The 14,341-nt window shown below is 41.3% G+C and overlaps 1 pseudogene; it reads left to right on the top strand.

The window, feature by feature from the left end:
• Positions 1 to 1,646: 1,646 nt before the first annotated feature.
• LOC100669916 (kinesin light chain 1-like) lies at positions 1,647 to 11,029 on the top strand (annotated as a pseudogene).
• The last annotated feature ends 3,312 nt before the right edge of the window (positions 11,030 to 14,341 follow it).

Genomic DNA, 14,341 nt, shown 5'->3' with positions numbered 1-14,341 from the left:
ACTGACTCCCCCCGAAACAATTTCAGACTGCAAGGGAATTCTTGAATCCATCAGAGAGGGCAGGGAGAATTTCACCTGGTAAGTGTCAAGTACAGAAAATGAAGTCATTTGGTTTTCATTCTAAAAAGTATGAGGTAAAATGTTGACCTATTGTCTTGTTGGGTGACTTCTGAGGGATACCTATGTTGAGGGGTAGCTAATGATCAATGGAATTGAATAGGAATACAAGGAAAAATTTGCCCCCTGAAAAAAAAATGCAAAGGATTAAAGCATGATCCTTTTCAAGCTAGCTGCTAAATATTTATTTCCCTTTTCTTTCCATTTCTTAAGAAGTGAAAGAACGGACTTAGATTAAACAAGATGGGTTGACTTGACGAACATGTGATGTCCTTTCAGCATTTGGAATAACCTCGTTCCTAGCAGTCCTTAGGGAATTATACAGAATAATATGTGTGATTCTAGAATTTGATCATCTGAATATCATAATCATAATTTCATTAAAGAGACTATTAACAAAGAAAGGTTGACAGCATAATATTGGAAACTGAGCCTCCAAACCAGGCATTTTCTGGTCGAACCATTACTTAGACTGGAGCTGTAATCTGTGGTCGTCTTGGCTTTGAGACTGTCCATGGGCTGTCAACTCACACAGAATGGTTCTATGCACGGGATTTCTCCCTTTCCTTGGGTTTCTATATCCCTGGAAGTGTGAGAGGAACTAAAAAAAAAAGCATATATTATTGTAGTTTTTAAAGACCAAAGGACAGTAGGTCTTAACTGAGTTTCTATTAATTAATAAAGAAGACGGTTAACAAACTCACAGGTGTCAGGTTTGTGAATAGTTTTTAAATTAAATTTATCTTTTGGGGGGGATTTTTCTTTAAGCATGGAAAATTTCTTTGAATAATAAGCGACAAAAAAACCAAACTAAAAACGAGCAAAGGAAAGTAACAGCAACTATGATTTTCCTGTCGAGCTCTGTTAGGAGGTCAGACAAAATAAATGTGCTCCGAGGCTAGAGAATGACTTCGGCGAAAGAAAACATAAAAAAACACAGCCCCCAAACCTGTAGGCCCTAAAAACCCACTTTCCAAAAGCCAGTTTGCAGATCTACAGCTAGCCTGTAGGGGGCGGAGCACAAACTTTGGCCCCAGGCTGAGATGCAGAGATTTGAATCCTGTGGACAAGTCAATTCTCTGAGTCTTAGTTTACACTCTTGGAAAGTGTAGAAGATAGTGAAATTACAATAATATATACGAATTTCTGTGCACTTTGGATTTTTTTTTTTGGATTTAGCCTTTTTTAAAAAAAAAAAAAAATGTGTTTTCATACATCCAACTGGCTGTACCTAGAATATGATCATTTGAACCTGGCTTCTATTTCCTCCACCTCCACCTGCCCTGACCCCACTCTCTAGCCTTTTTCTTTTCACACTGTGAGATGGAGGATCATACCTGAATGAAAGAACAAACACATTTATTAAGTACAGAATGCATGCCAGGTAATTTGCTAAGAAACAGACGCCCCAGGGTTGTTTGGAGAACTTGCTGAGAAAATAGGGACATAAATATCAATGCTGTGATGGACTATGAACCAAACGCTGTGGCAGAATAGAGGATGGGCCAGCTGAATCTTTTTGGAAAGGGATGGGTGCCAGCAGAGGAGTCCGGAAGGGCTTAACATGGGATGTGGCATTTGATCTGGGCTTTCGTGGATATGACGATGTTCACCAGAGAAGGTAAAGCAGAGTAAGAGGAAAGGATCTCATGTGCAAAGACACAAAGGCGTAAAAGAGCATCTTATGGTCAGTATGGCTGGAGGGTAGAGTGGAAGGTGAGGAGAAGGAAGGGAAGGGGGAACAGGGGGAGCAGCAGGGAGGTCCTCGCCATGAGGCTGGCAAGAGTCATGTTGTGAGGCACTTGGTATCCAGCATAATATAAGGGAGACTTTTAGACAATTTAAAAAAACGTTTTTTATGATGTGAAATAAGCACATATATTAAAAATACGCAAAATAAAAATGTATGGTGTAACAAATTGCTTTAAAGTGAATACCCACATAACCACCACCAAAGTCAGGAAATGAAAAGTTTCCAGCCCCCTAGAAGCTACTTCTGTGTGATTGTTTCTAACCACAACCCCTTCCTCTTCCATAGAAGGAAGCTCTGCTTTAACTTTATGTCATCACTTCCTTGCTTTTCCTTATGATCTTACCACCTGGGGTGGGCAGAATAACGGCCCCCAAATATGTTCATGTCCTAATCCTTGAAACCTGTGAGTATGTTACCTTACACGGCAAAAGGGGCTTTGTAGATGTGAATACATTAAGGATCCTGAGGTTGGGGGAGCAGCCTGGATTGTCCAGGTGGATCGAGTATAATCACAGAGGCCCTCGTAAGTGCAAGGGAGAGACATGGGGGTGAGAGGAGACGTGAGGAAGGAAGCAGAGGTCAGAGTGATGCAATTACTTGAAAATGGCCACTAGCCAAAGAATACAGGCCACACTTACAAGCTGGAAAGGCAAGGAACTGATTCTCCCTAAGATTTTTTTTTCTTATTGTGCTTTAAGTGAAAGTTTTCAAATCAAGTCAGTCTCTCGTACAAAAACTTGTATACACCTTGCTATGTACTTCTAGTTGCTCTCCCCCTAATGAGAAAGCACACTCCTTCTCTCCACCCTGTATTCCCCATGTCCATTCAGCCAGCTCCTGTCCCCCTCTGCCTTCTCATCTTGCCTCCAGACAGGAGCTGCCCACATAGTCTTGCATGTCTACTTGAGCTAAGAAGCTCACTCCTCACCAGTATCATTTTCTGTCTTATAGTCCAGTCCAATCCCTGTCTGAAGAGTTGGCTTTGGGAATGGTTACAGTCTTGGGCTAATGGAAGGTCTGGGAACCAAAGCCTCCGGAGTCCCTCCAGTTTCAGTCAGAGTATTATGTCTGGTCTTTTTACAAGAATTTGAGGTCTGCATCCCACTGTTCTCATGCTCTATCAGGGATTCTCTGTTGTGTTCCCTGTCAGGGCAGTCATCGGTTGTAGCCGGGCACCATCTAGTTCTTCTGATCTTAGGCTGATGTAGTCTCTGGTTTATGTGGCCCTTTCTGTCTCTTGGGCTCATAATTACCTTGTGTCTTTGGTGTTCTTCATTCTCCTTTGCTCCGGGTGCTTTGAGACCAGTTGATGCATCTTAGATGGCCGCTTGCTAGTGTTTAAGACCCCAGACACCACTCACCAAAGTTCTCCCTAGGATTTAGAGAAGGGACATAGGCCTGCTCACAGCTTGATTTTAGCCCTTGATTAAGACCTGTTTTGGACTTCTGACCTCTAGAACTATAGGATAATGAATTTGTACTTTTTAAAGCCACTAAATTTGTGGTAATTTGTTACAGCAGCAACTAGAAACTAATACAACATCCAGTGTACATCCCTACACAATATAATTTAGTTTGCCCATTTTTAAACTTCCTATAAATGGAATCATAAATGGTCCTTTTGGTCTGCTTTCTTTTCCTGAAATCTATGTTGTTGAACTTGTTAGCTGCTGTCAGTTTGGCTCCTGACTCATAGGACTCCGTGCACAATGGAATGAAACACTGCCCAGTTCTGGGACATCCTCAGGATGTGTTTTTACAGTCATGATCCATAGAATTTTCATTGGCTGATTTTTGGAAGTAGATTCCCAGGCCTTTCTTCCTTGTCTGACTTAGTCTGGAAGCTCCGCTGAAACCTGTTCAACATCATAGCAACATGCAAGCCTCCACTGACAGATGGGTGGTGGCCATGCATGAAGTGCATTGGCTGGGAATTGAACCTGGGTCTCCTGCATGGAAGGCAAGAATTCTACCACTGAACCACCACTGCCCTAGTGTTGTTACTGAACTTAGGCCATTCTGAGGCAGAGAAGTGACATGATCAGATCTACGTTTTAGAAATTTACCATGATGTCAGTGTTCGGCCACCGACCTAGGGAACACAGAGGCTGGGGGTAGCAAGACCCAGCCAGAGGCAAATTCAACAGGCCTGGCAAAAAAATGGCCAGAATCTGAAATAAGACAGTAGAAACAGAATGGGAGTTTAGAACTCAGAATTGTTAAGAATTAGATGAGAAGGTAGAAGTATTCTAGCTTGGGCAACCCTGGGGGTGGAGGAATGGTGAAGACAGAAGAAAGATAACATCTTGAGATTGAGATACGTAAAGCTCATGCCTAGAGTATGTTTCCAGATGTCAAGAAGTTCCACTTGAGGATAACATTCTTGCTGTTGGGTTGCCCTTCCGTTCAGGTCACCCAGGTGCAGAGGGGGCAAGAGAGGCTTTAGTGAATGAATTCGGCCTCAAAATAAGATGGATATGTCCCACCTTATCTTCAATAATGGATAATTACTTTGTTGTTCAGTATCAGTTAATTTCTACTCTCCCCTTTCCTGTTCCTATCACATAATAGGTACAATTATATCTCACAGTCAGGGTGATATAATCAAATATTAGCCTTTGCAGGGGCACATTTCCAGAGAGTCTTCTCAGGCAGCTGATTTAGGCACTTGTCAGGCTTATCACACAATAGATAAATGTTTTCTTCGTGTAGCCTAGTATAACAGGGTATCTGCCTCTGAATGGGAGTGTTACCAGATAGTCCGGGCAAACGGTCTGTTTATTGCATCTGACAGGTTTATTGCTTTATCAGTTATTTGCTTAGGGAGGATTTTATTATATGTAAAATACTGATATAAATTATGGGGAGGAGAATTGATTTTTTTTTTTTACACAGGTTGGATTCATTTTTCATTGTTTGTATGTGACAAGTTTGATATTGCACAATTTCTCCTAGTTTATTTATTTAGTTTCCAAGTTATTTTCCTGGTTCTACAAATACTGGTATTATTTCTTAATTCTTCTACTCTCGTGACTGCTCATGTTCCTAAACTAAGTCACTTACATAGTTAATAAATAAAAATTATTTGTATGTTATATATACTTACATTGTTGTCGATTCCGGCTCATAGCAACCCTATATATACACATATGGAAATAAAATATATAGTTAATAAAATAAATATTTTAATAAATAAATTAACTCTAAGAGGGGTGCTTACATCAAAACTAAGAGGTATGCTATGCCAGTTTCCCTCCCCCAGTTGAAAGAGAAACAGGAATAGAAGCTGGCTGGGGAAAGGTTGGAGCCCTCGTGGTGCAGTGGTTAAGAGCTCGACTGCTAACCAAAAGGTTGGCAGTACGAATCCACCAGGCTCCTTTGAAACTCTATGAGACAGTCCTGCTCTTTACTCTAGGGTTGCTATGAATCAGAAGCAGCTCGACGGCAATGTGTATGAATTTTTTGATTTGGGGAAAGGTTGTGTAGGTCGTCAGGCTTATGCAGATCCCAGGGCCTTCAACATAGAAAGCAGCCTGGAAGTCATTCTTATGAGGTCCAGCATGTGGATGGAGGTCAAGATCTAGAAGACATATCTGGATCTCAAGTCAAGCAGAGCTTAGAATAAGTAACATGTGGTCAGTTGGTTGTTGTTATCAGTTGCCACCCAGTCACATCCAACTCATGGGGACCTTATGTATAACAGAAGGAAACACTGACTGGTCCCATGCCGTCCTCATGATTGTTGGTATGTTTGAGTCCCTTGTTGTGTCCACTGTGTATCTTAAGTGTCTTCCAACCTAGGGGGTTCGTCTTCCAGAGCTTGGTAGAGAGGTTCAAATACGCAAATACTGAGCATGGGAGAGCTGGCAACAGACTGAACAAATTCAGTCACAGCAAGTTATACCAGGAAAAAGGATGCCTTTGACCGCTTTGGTGGGCCTATGCTTTTCTGCTAAATCCTTCAGATGATTGTTTTTAGGCTACTGTGGTTGTCTCACTCCAGTGGAGTTTCTAAAGTGCTGGGAAGTTATACCCCCCAGGTGCAGTAACACCCTCATAGCCTGTGACTGACAGATGAGGGGTACAAGAAGTCCAGCTCCTTTGCCTTGAGATGAGACAAACGGTGAGGTACAATTTACACTCCATAGCTCCCCTGAGATTGGGCTAAGGGTGCACTTCACCTGAAATCGCACCGTTGCTTGACTCCTTTCCTTTCCATATCCTGCTCCCCTAACTCCTGCACTGGCCTCTCCCAGGGGCAGGCCCTTACTAAATCGCTTGCACTTGAGTCTTTGACTCAACGTTGGCTTCTTGGAAAGCCTGCCCTACAAGCAGTAAGACAATAGCTATGGCAACAGGGTTATAAGAGCAAGAATAATAATGATCATAAAATTATATATCTATTTGTGTGTGTGTGTATATACACATATTAAAAAAAAAACCAAACCCAGTGCCGTTGAGTCGATTCCGACTCATAGCGACCCGATAAGACGGAGTAGAACTGCCCCACAGATTTTCCAAGGAGTACCTGGGGGATTCGAACTGCCAACCCTTTGGTTAGCAGCCGTAGTACTTAACCACGATGCCACCAGGGTTTCCTGTATATATATATATGTGTATATATAAGCTATTTTTCTTTCAATGTTAGCTATAATACTTGCATATAATATTATATGTTATTATATGTGCATGTATATATAATTTTTTTTTATATATATAATAGCTAACACTGACTGAATTCTATTTTCCAGGTACCATATTAACTGTCTCATATGCAGATTTTAATTTAATTCCGACTAAATAATGGAAAACAGGGCTTTAGAGAGAGGTCAGAAAGACCTGAGAGTATTACAGCATATTTAGCACTGAGAATTAGATTTTAGTACTTCATGTCTCAGTCGGCCTCACCTTCACCGCTACCCAAGTCAGAATATGTCTGACCTTGAGCCTTTATGTAGAATGCTGTAGATATATCTGCTTGGATAAATAAACACTTGGGATAGGAAGCAAGACTGATCATTTGCAGCCATGTGGGGCTGTTGGGTTTTTTCTTTTCTATGGCCATAGACCCTATACTTGATTCTAGTCAGCACTCAATGATCTTGGAGTTATTAGGGCATTTAATAAGACCGTTGGGGCAATTCTAATACTACTGTGAAAACAAAACAATAGAAATGTTGCTTGGCATCTGTCATGGATTAAACTGTTTCCCCCCAAAATATGTGTCAACTTGGTTAGGCCATGATTCCCAATATTGTGTGGTTGTCCTCTATATTGTGAATGTAATTTTAGTTAAAAAGAATTAGGGTGGAATTGTACCACCCTTATCCAGGTCACATCCCTGATCCAATGTAAAGGGAGCTTCCCTGGGGTGTGGCCTGCACCGCATTTTATCTCTCAAGAGATAAAAAGGAAAGGGAAGCGAGCAGAGAGGAGAGACTTCATACCACCAAGAAAGCAGTGCTGGGAGCAGAGCACGCCCTTTGGACCCGGGGTCCCTGTGCAGAGGAGCTTCTAATCCAGGGGAAGATTGACAAGAAGGCCAACAGAGAGAGAAAGCCTTCCCTTGGAGCTGATGCCCTGAATTTGGACTTCTAGCCTACTAGACTGTGAGTAAATAAATTTCTCTTTGTTAAAGCCATCCGCTTGTGGTATTTCTGTCATAGCAGCACTAGATAACTAAGACAGCATCTAGTTGACAGATGTTAATTGTGTTGAATAACCATATTGAGTGTGTGAATATATTCAGGTGATCGACACAGGCAATGTGTATAATAAATGGAGAGTGAGGAACATGTTGTGTGTACAAGGATATGATGGTTAAGACTCTGTGTCATCTTGGCTGGGCCTTGATTCTCAGTGTTTTGGCAGCTGTGTAATGTTGTGATCACTTCCCTGTTGAAATTTGATATGTGATCACCCCCATGATGGAATCTGCTGAGTGGTACAGGCAAGGGCAAGCCCTGTGGCAGCTCACTGCCTCCTCAGCCTTCATCTCTCTGTCTTCTGTTGCCTATTTCCTTCATGCTCACCTTGCCAAGGTTTTTGGCTTCTTCTGGATCCAGCAGCTGCCTCTTGTCTGACCTCCGGTTCTTGGGACATGAGCTAGCAGCTTACCTGTCCATCTTGGGATTCATGGCTCTTTACAGCCTGCAAGCAAGATTCTTGCTCCCAGACCTGCTGATCTTGGGTTTGCCAGCTCCTGCAGCTGTGTGAATCAAGACAAACCTTGCAGTCTTGCCTGTTGACCTTGGGATTCCTTGACCTTTACAGCCTGTGAGTGGGCGCCCTGCTCTCTGACCTGATGTTCTTGGGTTCACCAGCTTCTGTGGCTCCTTGAATTGGGAAAGGCATCTATGCTGATGCACGGACTTGGGACATTCCAACCTCTATGATTGCATAAGCTGTTTCCTTGATATAAATCTCTTTCTCTATATATTTATATGCTTTACTGGTTTTGATTCTCTAGAGAGCTCAACCTAAGACACTTGATAAATAAGAAGCAAAATAATATAATCTTTGAGTTCTTTGTAAAAAAGAAAGCACCCTGCGGCCAGTTGGCTACTATTTCTCATGTGGCCCGGTCATTGCAGGGCCACCACTCAGAATCCAGAGACTGTGGCCAATACCTAGAGTCTGGAGGGCAAGGCCGTTGTGTAAATGGTCTCAGAGAACAGAGGATTATTTTCAAGGCTTGAGGGCTAATGTAATGTGTTCTGCTGACTTGCTTGGACCCTGTTATGCCTTCTTTCCCTCCAGTTTCTCCAATTTGTGATGGAAATGTCTACCTTGTGACTGTTCTGCCATTGTACTTTGAAAGCAGAAAACTTGTATTCTAGAGTTCACAGATGACGAGGAATTTTTGGATTTTGGACTCAGAGTTAAGACTTTTGCTATGATATGATGGAATGAATATGTTTTGCATATTGCAAGGATGTGATTTTGGGGGGCTAAAGGGTGGAATGTCATCGACAGAATTATGTCCCCCAAAAAATGTGTGCATCAGTTTGGCTGGGGCATGATTCCCAGTATTGTGTGGTTGTCCTCTATATTGTGAGAGTGATTTTATGTTAAACAGGATTAGAGTGGCATTGTAATACCCTTACTAAGGTCATATCACTGATCCAATGTAAAGGGAGTTTCCCTGGGGTATGGCCTGTGCTACCTTTTATCTTACAAGAGATAAAAGGAAAGGGAAGCAAGCAGAGAGTTGGAGACCTCATACCACCAAGAAAGAAGCATGAGGAACAGAGCATGCCCTTTAAACCTGGGGTTCCTACGTAGAGAAGCTCCTAGTCCAGGGAAGGATTGATGAGAAAGACTTTCCCCCAGAGCTGACAGAGAGAGAAAGCCTTCCACTGGAACTGATGCCTGAATTTGGACTTCTAGCCTACTAGACTGTGAGAAAATAAATTTCTCTTTGTTAAAGCCATCCACTTGTGGTATTTCTGTTACAGTAGCACTAGATGACTAAGACAAAGGAGTAATGTCAAGATATAAGCCTTGGACCTTTTCAACCAGAACTAATCACTTGTCTCAGTAGGTGGCCCAGGTCATAACCATTATTCAAAATTTTTTGAATTCTTATGTATTTGGTAGAAGAATAATAAATTGAGTTAAAAAACCTAAAATATTTTTCAGGGAACTTCAAGATATTTCTTATCTAAAGGAATGCAGTGTGGTCAAAGAATGCCAGGTTGAAACATGGAGTCTAGTTTCCAGTTTGACTCTACCACCAAATACATTAACCTTAAGAAAGTCATTTCTATTCTCCCCAGGGTCTGGATTTCAGAGTTCTCGATTCATGAAACCAAATCAATAGGCCATGTTTGGAAAAGATACCTCTTTCTCAGTGACCCTCAACTTTCTTTCCTTGGTTAGAATTATATGTGTTTTGGTATTACATATATTGGTACAGAGTCCTCAATAAAAATTTATGTAAGCACATTTACTATTTTGTATAAAAAATTCATTGAAGGAATTCACTGAAGTATAATACGGAAAAATAGAAAACATAAGAACACAGCTCAATGAATGTTTTCAAAGTGAACATACCCATGGAACCAGCTCTCAGGTCAAGAAACAGAGTTTATCAGAATCCTGGAAGTACCTGGCTCTGGTGTACAGGGATCAGAATAAATACAAAGATACAGCCAAGCTACTGAATGATGCCTTGGCTATCTGTGAAAAGACTTTGGGCAAAGATTACCCTGTGGTAGCAGTGACTCTCGAGAATCTTGCAGCACTCTATGGTAAAAGAGGGAAGTACGAGGAAGCCCGGCTGCTACGCAAAAGGGCTGTAGGGATCAGAGAAAAGGGTCTGGGAAAGGATCACCCAGATGTTGCCAAGCAGTTCAATAACCTGGTCTTGCTGTGCCAGAACTAGGCCAAGTATGAAGAGGTGGAGTATTACTAACAGTGAGTTCTGGAGATGTTATCAGACCAAACTGGGGCCTGACGACTCCGCCGTGGCCAAAACGGAAAACAACCTGGCATCTTGCTGTCTGATACAAAGAAATTCAAGTAAGCAGAAACACTGTACGAAGAGATTCTCATTCGTGCACACCAAAAGGAGTTTGGTTCTGTAGATGATGAAAATAAACCCATTTGGATGTATGCCAAAGAAAGAGAAGAACACAAAGAAAAGCAAAAGGATGTGACATCTTTTGGTGAGTATGGCAGCCAGTACGAAGCCTGCAAAGTTGACAGTCCAACTGTCACGACTTTAAAAAAACCTTGGCGCACTTTACAGATGCCAAGGCAAATTTGAGCTGCAGAGACTTTGGATGAAGCCGCCATGAGGTCGCGCAAACAGGGTCTTGACACTGCGCAGAAGCACAAAGTGGCTGAAATGCTCAAGGACTCTGAGAGCTCGGAGAAGTGGTGCAGCCAGGAGAGCCTCAACACCAACGCGGCAAGTGTAAGAGCCGTCCAGATTGCGGCGACGATGACGGCACAGGATCTTTCACGCAAAGTGGTTCCTTGAGCAAACTTCAGGCTTCCATTAGAAGCAGCAGGGAGAAGCTGGTTAGGAAGCTGAAGGGAGGAAGCTCACGGGAGAGTGAGCCCAAGAACCCTGGGTTAACTCTTTTCCAGCCTCCTTGCCTCCACTCTCATCTCCCCCAGATGTGTCTACAGGCCACCCGTCATCTCCTCTAGATGGTACCTACGGCCACCCCCTAGCACAGCCCTGCACACCCTCAGACTGCAGACAGCACAGTCCAGCTTAGTTCCCACAGTATAGCAGCTGAAAGGCTCAATAGTTTCAGTGGGATCTTTTCCCAGGACAGGCTGAGAAATCATTGTGAAACCCTGTTTTCAGGCTAACCGAACTGAGGCCTTTAAGAATTTACCCAACTCTTTGATTTTGTTACGTGTTCAAAGAAAGCCTTAGCAATGAAAAGTGGGAATTTAATATTAAAACATTGAGCATATTAAATTTGTTTACTCTAGATATACATCAAGGAACCCTGGTGGTTCACTGGTTAAGCTCTTGGCTACTAACTGAAAGGTCAGCAGTTTGAACCCACCAGCAGTTCCAAGAGATAAAGACCTGGCGATCTCCTGTAAAGATTATAGTCTAGAAAGCTCTATGGGGTAATTCTATTCTGTCACGTGGGGTCGCTATGAGTTGGAAGAGGCTCCACAGCACACAGCAATAACATCAGCCAGCCCCCTTTCTCAAAAATAACCACTATCCTGACTTCTAACGGGATAACTAAGGACTGCCTGTTTTTAAACTTAATATAAATAGAATCAAACTACATACACTCTTTTGTGCAGGCTGTCTTTATGCAATATTGCTTGTAAGATTCATCCATGTTGTTGTATATAACTGTGGCTTGTTCATTCTTTTTGGTATATAATATTTCCATTGTATGAACGTGACTCAATAATCTGATCTATTGTAAAGGGACATTTGGCTTTTTACTAGATTTTTATTTTATTTTACTATTACCAAAAGTGTTGCTATACACATTCATTCTTACGTCTTTTGCTGAACACATTGAGCATTTCTGATGGGCGTATACATACAAGTAAAAGACTGGGTCCAAATACATGCATATATTTAGCTTAAGTTGATACTGCCAAAAATTTTTTCCACAGTGGTTGGATAGGGATATTGCATCTTAATATTTAAAAAAAGGCACAGAAAGTCCCTGAGCAGATCCCTCTCTTGATGACCTAGTGAGTTTGTACCAGAGGCTATTATTACCTATTAAGCTAGAGGTGAGTGCCAGACAACAGAAATGAGAAAACCATGATTACTAGTAAAAGAGTTAGGGGCTGTGGGAAGGCAGGAGTGTCTGCCAGGCTAATAGGAGAGAGTCTCCCACAGGTAACTAGAGAATGAAGCTACAGATGAGGGAGGCAAGAGAGGGTTAGCTTGGTGGGCATTATTTGGTTTTCATGGGCACCCAGGGATCTGTAACTTCGTCTAGCCTTGAATACCTGACCAAGTGCCCTGCCTTCCTCTGGGAAGGAGAACTGGCTAGAACTGTCTAATGAGCATGACAAAAGCAAGCCCAGGCAGGAGGAGACAGGTGATTTAGGCCAAGGATTGCACATTAAGGATCTTGGGTTGGCCATAATCCATTTGGTCTGAAAATTAGAAATGTGGTTAAGAAACAATTTGTAACAAGGAGTAGATAAAACCACTGTGGCTGTAATCGTTCAAGAACGTTCCTTATGTTTCATTCTCCTCATGATCGCCCTTACTTCATATCTTTAAGCACGAAGGTAACTTTTTGTGTGGTTTCTGCTGTATAGAATGTAGAGTGAGTAATTTGCAGACAAAAGCTAAGACAATCACTGGAGACACTGGCCACAAAGAGCCTTGGTTCACCTTCTGTTAAATCTGCAGATCTAGGACTTTGAAGACAAGAAAAAAAAAGGAGTGGAGAGATAGGTAACTTTTAGGGGGGAAACATTACCAAATGGCAGGAGCTGGTCAGGGAAAAGGGTGGGACCCAAAATGGCACTTAGCGGGCTCTCTCTGCCATATTTCTGTCTGAATCTGCATTTATAACTTCCAGAGTACGAAATTATGTATTTGTAATGGGCTTGTTTCATTTTCACCTCAATTCAGTAATATCAATGAGTGCCTACTGATCAGTCACAGAACATTATAGTTGGTGATTGGATTGCTATGTGTCTATAAAACCCATAAAAATAGGTCAGATTCATAGGGGAGGGCTGCCGTGGGGTGGGTTTGATGAGATGAGGAATTATCTGGGTTGTTTCAGTGTGCTATTACTGAGAAAGGGGCACAGTTGCTGTTCTAGTATCATTTGTTGAAAAGACTAATCTTTATACACTGATTTGTGCTGCACCTTCGTTGAAAATCAGTTGTCCATATATGCATGGATCTATTTTTGGACTCTACTCTGTTTAATTGAGCTACTTCTCTTTTTGCCAATATGACAGTGTCTTGGTTATGGTAGCATTAAAACAAGTCTGTAAATCTGGTAGCGTTAGCCCCTCAGCTTTGTTCTGCTATTTTAGATTTGTTATTCTAGTTCCTTTACATTTCCATGTGAATTCTGCAATTAGATTTTCAAAATATACAAAAATCCTGCTGGGATGTTGAATGGGGTTGTATTGATTCAATAAATCAAGTTGAGGAGAATTGGAGCCTTAATAATATTGAGTCTTTTGATACATGACCATAGCCTATTTCTCCATTTATTTAGATTTACTTTACTTTTAGTCGGTAATGTTTTGTAGTTTCAGTACATAGGTCTCATACAACTTTTGTTAGATTTACCCCTAAGCATTTCATCTTTTTGATGCTATTGTAAATGGCGGTTTTTGTTTATTTCAATTACTGTTTGTTCCTAACTAGTAGATACAAATACAATTGTCTTTGTATATTGATCTTCTAGCTTGCAGCATTGCTAAACTCTATTATCAGGTCTAGCAATTCTTTTTGATAGATTCCATCAGTTTTTCTACATAGACAATCATGCCATCTCTGAATAAAGACTCTTTTACTTCTTCACTTTCAATCAGATGCCATTTATTTGTTTGTGTATTTATTTTGCCTGATTGCACTGGCTAGGACCTCCAGTATGATGTTGAATAGAAGCGATGAGAGCAGACATCCTTGTATTGTTCCTGATATTGGGGGAAACATTCAGTCTTTTACTATTAAGTATGATATTAGCCCTTAGTTCTTTGTAGAGTGCTCTTTTCAGATTGAGGAAGTTCTTTTCTATTCCTAATTTCCTGAGAGTTTTTTTTTTTTTTTTATCAAGACTGAATACTGAATTTTGTTAAATTCCTTTTTTGTAGCTATAGAAATGATCATACACTTAATTTTTAGTTTGCTAATACGGTGAATCGCGTTGATGATTTTCAAATATTAAACCAACCTTGTATTCCTTGAGTAAATCCCTTTTGGAATGATGTTTTATTATTATTTTTTTATTTGTTACTGCAGTCAATTTGCTAAAATTTTGTTTAGAATTT

The sequence above is a fragment of the Loxodonta africana genome, chromosome 6 (assembly GCF_030014295.1).
Source record: "Loxodonta africana isolate mLoxAfr1 chromosome 6, mLoxAfr1.hap2, whole genome shotgun sequence".
In the NCBI taxonomy this organism is placed as follows: domain Eukaryota; kingdom Metazoa; phylum Chordata; class Mammalia; order Proboscidea; family Elephantidae; genus Loxodonta; species Loxodonta africana.
Note: the sequence above shows the minus strand (reverse complement) of the source record. Positions and strands in the feature narration are given on the sequence as shown.